The sequence below is a fragment of the Hordeum vulgare genome, chromosome 1H, assembly GCF_904849725.1.
Source record: "Hordeum vulgare subsp. vulgare chromosome 1H, MorexV3_pseudomolecules_assembly, whole genome shotgun sequence".
NCBI lineage: Eukaryota > Viridiplantae > Streptophyta > Magnoliopsida > Poales > Poaceae > Hordeum > Hordeum vulgare.
Window position 1 is genome coordinate 297,813,446 of NC_058518.1, and position 9,796 is coordinate 297,823,241.

Genomic DNA, 9,796 nt, shown 5'->3' on the forward strand with positions numbered 1-9,796 from the left:
CTATGGTATTCTTAATACTTTTATCGTAGTTGCGGATGCTTGAAGGAGGGTTAACCATAAGTGGGAGGCTTTTTCAAGTAAGAACAACACCCAAGCACCGGTCCACCCACATATCATATTATCAAAGTACCGAACGTGAATTAACCCAACCTGACGAAAGTGACTAGATGAAATTCTTGTGTGTCCTCAAGAATGCTTTGCCTATTATAATAATCTGTTCCATCCCATCCTTTGCCACAAAAGGATTGGGTTACCTTGTTGCACCTATTGTTACTATTGCTACTTGTCACTTGTTACAATTATCTTGCTATGAAACAACTTGCTACCGCTATTTCATTGCTTGCAGAAATTATCGTGCTGAAAACCGCTTGTCATGTCCTTCTACTCCTCATTGGGTTCGACACTACTACTTATCAAAATAACTACGATTGCTCGCCTATACTTGTGGGTCATAAATCCCCTATACTTGTGGGTCATCAACTAGCGAGTTGAGAATTGTCTTGCCATGTTACTTGTGCATCGTAGTGTTCATCTTATACCGCATAGCTACATTTAGCGTGCAAACAACTTGTTATGTACATTGTGCATGTTGGAAATATGCCCTAGAGGAAATAATAAATTGTTTATTATTATATTTCCTTGTTCATTATAATCATTTATTATCCATGCTAGAATTGTATTGATTGGAAACTCAAATACATGTGTGGATACAAAGACAACACACTATCCCTAGTGAGCCTCTAATGGACTAGCTCGTCGATCAAAGATGGTCAAGGTTTCCTCACCATAGACAAGAGTTGTCATTTTAAAATGGAATCACATCATTAGGAGAATGATGTGATGGACAAGACCCAAACTATGAACGTAGCATGTGATTGTCCGAGTTTATTGCTACTGTTTTCTGCATGTCAAGTATCTGTTCCTATGAACATGATATCATACAACTCCCGGGCACCGGAGGAATGCCTTGTGTGTATCAAACGTCACTACGTAACTGGGTGACTATAAAGGTGCTCTACAGGTATCTCCGAGGGTGTCTGTTGGGTTGGCGTGAATCGAGACTGGGATTTGTCACTCCGTATGACGGAGAGGTATCTCTCGGGCCCACTCGATAATACAACATCAAAAGAAGCTTGCAAGCAATGTGACTAAGGAGTAAGTCATAGGATTGTGTATTACGGAATGAGTAAAGAGACTTGATGGTAACGAGATTGAACTAGGTATGGAGATAAGAACGATCAAATCTCGGGCAAGTAACATACCGATGGACAAAGGGAATAGAATACGGGATTAACTAAATCATTGACATAGAGGTTCGACCGATAAAGATCTTCATATCATATGTAGGAGCCAATATGGACATCCAGGTCCCGCTATTGGTTATTGGCCGGAGAGTGTCTCGGTCATGTTTTCATAGTTCTCGAACTCGCAGGGTCTGCACACTTAAGGTTTGGTGAGGATTTGGTATTAATGAGTTATGTTTGGTAGTAAACGAAAGTTTTTCGGAGTCCCGGATGAGATCCGAGACATCAAGAGGAGCTCCGGAATGGTCCGGAGGTAAAGATTTATATATGGGAAGTCATATTTTGGCTACCGGAAAAGTTTCGGGTTTTTCCGGTTATGTACCTGGAAGCTTCTAGAAGGTTTCGAAAACTTCCGGAGGAGTCCGGAAGTCCACCAATGGTTCCACCACGTCCCAAGGTTTTTCATGGGCTGAGGGGAGACGTCGTGGACTTATTGGTCCAAGCGCGGAATTCCCTCAAGGCCCATGCAGTTGGGAAAGGTGGAAAGTCCACCTTTGTATGGAAGGGAAGGAATGGGACTAGGATTCCACCTCCTCCCCCCTTGACTGCGCCCTAGGGCTTGGAGGGGCTGTTCCCCATGCCCTTCCACCTATATATATAGAGGAGGGGCGCCCCAAGAGCACACACGAAGCCCTTGGTGCCCCTCTCTCTCCCTAGATCGTTTCCTCCTCCGTTTGTAGTTTAGGTAGCGCTAGGCGTAGCCCTGTCGGGATAGCACCACCACAACCGCCATCATGCCGTCGTGTCGCTGGAGAACTCATCTACTACTCCACCCTTGCTTGCTGGATAGAGGAGGCGGAGACGCCATCGAGTTGTACGTGTGCTGAACACGGAGGTGTCGTCTGTTCGGCACTTGATCGGGAGTTCATGGCACGGATCGTGATTGGATCGCGAAGACGTACCACTACATCAACCGCGTTCTTTAAAGCTTCCGCTAAGCGATCTACAAGGGTATGTGTATCTGATCTCTCCTCTCGTAGATGCTCATCACCATGGATAGATCTTGTCTGCGCGTAAGAATTTTTTTGTTTCCCATGCAATGTTCCCAAACAGGGGTATCAGAGCTAGGTCTGTGCGTAGATGACATCTTGAGTAGAATACAAAGGAGTTTGTGGGTGTTGTTATTCAGATTGCTTCCCTCCTTAGTCTTTTCTTGATTCGACGACATTGTTGGATGAAGCGGCCCAGACCAACATTACTCGTACGCTTACGAGAGACCGATTCCATTGACTAACATGCAACTTGTTGCATAAAGAAGGCTGGTGGGTGTCTGTTTCTCCTACTTTAGTTGAATCGAATTTGACAGAGGCGGTCCTTGGAGAAGGTTAAATAGCAACTTGTGTATCACCGTTGTGGTTTTGCGAAAGTAAGATGCGATCATACTAGATACCCATAGTATCCACATAAAACATGCAACAACAAATTAGAGGACATCTAACTTGTTTTTGCAGGGTATGTTGTGATACGATATGGCCAAAGACATGATATGATATATTTCATGTATGAGATGATCATGTTGTAATAGTTAAGTATCGACTTGCATGTCGATGCTACGGCAACCTGTAGGAGCCATAGGGTTGTCTTTTATTATTTTTGCGCCTGGTGATGCTTTGCTTTATCACTAGTTCAGTAGCTTTAGTAGTAACAACTTAGTTGGCGCGACAACCTCGATGGCAGCACAATGATGGAGATCATGGTGTGGCATCGGTGACGATGGAGATCATGCCAGTGCTTTGGTGATGGAGATCAAGAAGCACAAGTTCATGGCCATATCATGTCACTTATGATTTGCATGTCATGTTAATCCTTTTATGCACCTTATTTGCCTTAGGTCGACTGTAGCATTATAAGGTGATCCCTGACTAAAATTTCAAGATAAAATTGTGTTCTCCTTGAGTGTGCACTATTGCGACAGTTCGTTGTTTCGATACACCACGTGATGATCGGGTGTGATAGACTCTACGTTCACATACAACGGGTGCAAAACAATTGCACATGCGGAACACTCGGGTTAAACTTGACGAGCCTAGCATGTACAGACATGGCCTCGGAACACAAAAGACCGAAAGGTCGAACATGAGTCATATACTAGATATGATCAACATAGAGATGTTCACCATTGAAGCCAACTTAACTCATGTGATGAACGAACTTGAGTTGGTGAATTTGGATCATGTGCCACTTGAATGACTAGAGGGATGTCAATTTGAGTGGGAGTTCTTAAGTTATATGATTAATTGAACTTATTATCCTGGACATAGTCAAAATATCTTTGCAAATTATGTTGTAGCTTGCGTTTTAGCTCTATAGTTTTTGATATGTTCCTAGAGAAAACTTAGTTGAAAGATGATGGTAGCAATTATATGCAATGGGTCCATAAAATGATGATTGTCCTCATTGCTGCACAGAAGGCTTGTGTCCTTAATGCACCGCTCGGTGTGCTACCCCCGAGCGTCGTGTGTGGATGTTGCGAACATCTGACATGCACATTTTGATGACTACGTGATAGTTAAGTGAGTAATGCTTAGCACCTTAGAATTGAGGCTCCCAAGACATTTTGAACGTCACGGAACATATGAGATGTTTCAAGAGCTGAAATTAGGATTTCAGGCTCGTGCCCGTGTTGAAAGGTATGAGACCTCTGACAAGATTCTTGGCCTACAAAGTAAGGGAGAAAAGCTCCATCATTGAGCAGGTGCTCAGATTGTCTCGGTACTACAATCACTTGAATCGAGTGGGAGTTTATCTTCCAGATAAGATAGTGATTGACATAGTTCTCCAAAGTCACTGCCACCAAGCTACTGGAGCTTCGTGATGAACTATAACATATCAGGGATGCACTAGATGACCCCTGAGTTATCCATGATGTTTGACACCGCGAAAGTAGAAATCAAGTAGGAGCATCAATTGTTGATGGTTAGTGGAACCATTAGTTTCAAGAAGGGAAAGGGCAAGAAGGGATACTTCATGAATAGCAAACCAGTTTCCGCTCTAGTAAAGAAACCCAAGGTTGAACCCAAACCCGAGAGTAAGTGCTTCTATTATGAGGGAACGATCACTGCAGCGGAACTACCCTAGATACTTGGTAGATAAGAAGGCTGGCAAATTCGACAAAAGTATATTGGATATACGTGATATTGATGTGTACCTTAGTAGTAATCCTAGTAGCACCTCGGTATTTGATACCGGTTCAGTTGCTAAGTGTTAGTAACTAGAAAATATAGCTATGGATAAACATATACTAGCAAAGGTGAGGTGACGATGTGTGTTGGAAGTAATTCCAAGGTTGATATGATCAAACATCACACGCTCCCTCTACCATCAGGAATAGTGTTGAACCTAAATAAATGTTCTTTGGTGTTTGCGTTGAGCACGGAGATGATTAGATTGTCTTTATTACATTACGATTATTCATCTAAAGAGAATAATGGTTACTCTGTTTACTTGAATAATACCTTCAATGGTCATGCACCTAATATGAATGGTTTATTGAATCTCGATCGTAGTGATACACATGTTCATAATATTGATGCCAAAATATACAATGTAATAATGATAGTACCACTTACTTGTGGCACTGCCGCTTGAGTCATATTGGTATAAAACGCATGATGAAGCTCCATGTTGATGTATCTTTGGACTCACTCATTTTTTAATCGTTTGAGACATGCGAACCATGCCTAATGGTGTAAACACATGAAGAAACTCCTTGCAGATGGATCGTTTAGAGTCCCTTGATTTTGAATCACTTGAGACATGCAAATCACGCCACATGGGCAAGATGACTGAAGGCCTCGTTTTAAGTAAGATCGAACGAGCAAGTGACTTGTTGGAAATAATACATTTTGATGTATGCAGTCCAATGAGTGTTGAGGCACGCAGTGGATATCGTTATGTTCTTACTTCACTGATGATTTGAGTAGATACAAGTGTATTTGCTTGATGAATCACAAAGTTTGAAATATTGAAAAGTTCAAGCAACTTCAGAGTGAAGTTGAAGATCCTCGTGACAAGATGATAATATGTCTATGATGTGATCATAGAGGTAAATATATATCCGAGTTGGGAGTTTGGTAAACATTTAAGACAATGTGAAAATTGTTTCACAAACTCATGCCACCTGGAACACCATAGTGTGATGGTGTGTCCGAACGTCATAGCTGCACCCTATTGGATATGGTGCATACTATGATGTCTCTTATCGAATTACCACTATCATTTTGGGGTTAGTCATTAGAGACAACCTCATTCACTTTAAAAAGGGCACCACATAATTCCATTGAGATGGCATCGTATGAATTATGGTTTGGAGAAACCAAAGCTGTCGTTTCTTAAAGTTTGGGGCTATGATGCTTATGTCAAAAGGCTTTAGCCTGATAAGCTCGAACCCAAAGCGGATAAATGCATCTTCATAGGACACCCAAAATAGTTGGGTATACATCCTATCTCAGATCCAAAAGCAAAGTGTTTGTTTCTAGAAATGGGTCCTTTCTCGAGAAAAAGTTTCTCTCGAAAGAATTGAGTGGGAGTATGTGGAAACCTGATGAGGTTATTGAACCGTCACTTCAACTAATGAGTAGCAGGGCGTAGGAAGATGTTCCTGTGGCGCCTACACTAGTTGAAGTGGAAAGCTGATGATGATGATCATGAAGCTTCGGGATCGAGTTACTACCAAACCTCATAGGTCGACAAGGAAACATACTGTTCCAGAGTAGTAAGACAATCTTGTCTTGGAGGTCATGTTGCTGGTCAACAATGAACCTATGAGCTATGGAGAAGTGATGGTGGGCCTGGATTCCAACGAATGGCTAGACGCCATGAAATCCGAGATAGGATGCATGTATGAAAACAAAGTATAGACTTTGGAAGAACTACTTGATGGTCGTAAGGCTATTAAGTAGAAGTGGATCTTTAAAAGGAAGATTAAAGATAGCTCGACTTGTCGGAAAGAGGTTTCCGACAAGTTCAAGGAGTTGACTACGCTGACACTTTCTCACCCGTAGAAATGCTAAAGTATGTTGGAATTATGTTAGCAGTTGCTGCATTTTTCAATTATGAAATCTTTCGGATGGATGTCAAAACATTATTTCCTTGATGGTTTCCTTGAGGACGGGTTGTTTGTGATACAACCAGAAGGTTTTGTCGATCCTAAGTGTTAGGGCATATTTCTCCCTAAGTTGTTTTAGTGATTGATGACAATACCTGTGCGGACTAATCGTGTGCATTGAGCATTTCAGATAGTTCCTGACTAGGCACAAGACGATTCGATGCCCCTCGGAGTCTTTCAAGACAGTTGCTTTCTACTTTTCACTTTGGTGGTTTTGAGTCGTAGGAAAACTGTACTGTTAAGAGTGGGTCCGCTTCGGAAAGGTATGGGTGGAATAAACACGTACACATTTCTATTGCACCACCTTTCCTGGCTACAATTGGAGCTCCAACCTTGTTTTCATTGTATGTGCAAAAGGGCCAGCGGTAGTACCGCTGGTACAACGGTAGTACTGCCTAGGAGCGGTAGTAGTTTTTTACTACCGCTCTGTGGGCTGTATTACTTTTTTTACTACCACTCGATCAGACTTTTTGTGCATCCTTTTGCCTCCACGGTGATAGGCACGGTAATATTTTCTTACTACCGTGGTTGGTGAGCTGCTGGGCGGTAGTACCGCTCCTAGCGGTGGTAGTAACGCTCCAGGAGCGGTAGTATCGCTTGGCTAGTGCAGTTGGTGGGTGGGTAACAGTTGGATTGTACTCCCCCCCATACTATATAAAGGTGTCTTCTTCCCTAAGAAGCTCACGTCTTACCTCCCCAAGATCCATTGTTGCTCTAAAGCTCATTCTTGACCAATCCCTCTCCCTAGCCAATCAAACTTGTTGATTTCCTAGGGATTGCTTGAGAAGGCTTTGATCTACACTTCCACCAACAGATATTTGATTCCCTATAGTAATCCCTTGCGGATCTTGTTACTCTTAGGTGTTTGAGCACCATAGACGGTTGGGGTCACATCGGAGCCACATTCCATTGTGGTGAAGCTTTGTTGTTTTATTGGGAGCCTCCAAGCTTTGTGTGGAGATAGCCCCAACCTTGTTTGTAAAGGTTCGGTTGCCGCCTTTAAGGGCACCAATAGTGGAATCACGACATCTCGCATTGTGTGAGGGCGTGAGGAGAATACAGTGTCCCTAGTGGCTTCAACGGAGACGTACTTCCTGCCAAAGGGAAGGAACTTCTGTAACACATCCTCTTCTCCACCGGTTCCACTTTTGGTTATTTCTTACCTTTACTTTGTACTTATTATTTTCATGGTGTATTCCTTGCTTGCACTTGTTATCTGTGTTGTTAGCATCATATAGGTTGCTCACCTAGTTGTTCATATAGAGAACCTTTTGTTGCTAATGCTAATTTGTTAAGACAAGCTAAAAATTGGTAGTTGCCTATTCACCCCCCTCTAGTCAACCATATCGATCCTTTCAATTGGTATCAGAGCCACGTCTCTTTATTAAGGATTCCACCACCCGAAGAGTATGGTTGACGATAGTGAGGTTCGGCCCGAAGGGTCCCAGGCCGTGGAGTTGGTTTCGGTCACACGGGACGACTTGAATGAGGCCATGTCTTCACTCATGACGTCCATGAAGATTGAAGTAAAATCCATGACTAAAGAATTACTTGGGGGATGAAGAATTCTCCCGACCCATTGCTTGTGGTTAAGCTCACCTCATTAGAGTCGGAGACCAATTCTGACAAGGAAGCGGCTAAACGTACTCGAACTTCCTCCCCTCTTGACAAGAATGGGACGAGGACTTTTTCCTCGGTTCCTTCTCTCCCGGTATATGGAGGACCGGTCCCTACACCGCATATTAATAACCTAGGTCCTCCTCCTAAACTTGTTAAAGGTGATTTCGCTAATTGGGTTTTTTCCATCAAGTCTCGTTTGAATCACAACTCAAAAAATTCTTGGAGAATCATCGAACAAGGCTAGTACCCTCATGATCTAAGGAACCTTACTCCAAGAAAAGAGGCGCACAACCAATACAATCATTCCGCGTTGTTCATCCTTAAATCCGCAGTTCCTCCAGAAGATCTACCTCACCTGCGCCCCTTCACCCGTGCTAAGGATTGTTGGGAACACATTATGGTGCTGTACAAGGGGGGCTCAAGCATTCAATTGTCTAACTTTGAAGTGGTCCTTGATCAGGTCGATGAGTTTGCGATGCTAGAAGATGAGGACCCCCGTGATCTCTATCAAAGGGTGACTGCACTTGCCGTTGCTCTCCAAGACCATGGGAGTAAAGATACGGATAACACTTGGATCAAGCGCAAGTTTCTCAAGGCCATCATGCCATTCAACAAAGCCACGTCTTTCGTCATTCATCAAAGACCAGATTTCCACTCCTTGACCTCAGGCGAAGTGTTGGATGAGTTCATTGCTATGGATATTATGAACAAGACCACCGACAATTCTCTTGCTCATGTCCAGTCAAAGACGGCATCACCCAAACTTGCCTTGAGAACCAAGGCCATTGTTGATGAAGAAGAAGAGGAAGAAGATGGTTGCCCCGAAGACACAAAGTATGCTTATCATGAGCACATGATTCTTGCATCAAGGCAGTTTTGGGGAAACAAGAGAAACTCAAAGTCGGTCCAAGAACAAGCAACAAGTATGGACATGCTACAACTATGGTAATGTGACTCACTTTGTGGCAAATTGTCCTTATGAGAAGAGGGGAGACAACGGGGGCAAGCTCATTCGCAAGGGCAGACCCAAGTCTTTCCCAAGCAAGAACACCTTCACCAAGAAGACTCCTCCAAGGGACTTGGTGGCCCATGAAGAGTACACCTCCGATGATGACGAAGACGATACAGGCCGTGAGGGGATGGCAACGGCTACCGTGGACATTGCTACTTCCTCCTCCAAGGTATCTCTCTTCGGCGCCACCAACGAGAACTGTCGGTGAATACCCACAACATATGCCATAGGTAGCCTAAAGTCGGTGAGAACCGAAGGGACAACGGAGGGCGCTGGGGACGAGGTTGGTACTAGCATGGAATGCACGATGTACCCAGGTTCATGGCTCTCCGTGGAGATAAGACCCCTAGTCCTGCCGGAGTGTATGATGTATATGGATGGATTACAAGGTTGCTCCTGGAGCTGTGTTGAGGAGGATGAAGAGGGGAGCAGTCGGCTCGTCTCTGCCTCTCTCTACGTGGTTGGTGGATGTGGTATGTTGTTCGACCGACCGTTTGCATGGATGGTGACCGGGGGGTTTTATAGACGAACCCACCGGCCTACAATATGGATAAAGGGTACAAGAGTGGGACCCGGATGGTAGCCTCGCCGGCTGGCCAAGGGGGGCACGAGGGTCTTGTCTTGTCGCTTGAGGGGCCGCCGGTTGTGAGGTCTCGTCTGGCTGTGGGACCCTCCGGCTAGCCAATGAAACTCTAGCGTAAGGTTGACGCCGAGGACGCGTTGTACGTCCGGCGTAGTCCAGCGAGATTCGTC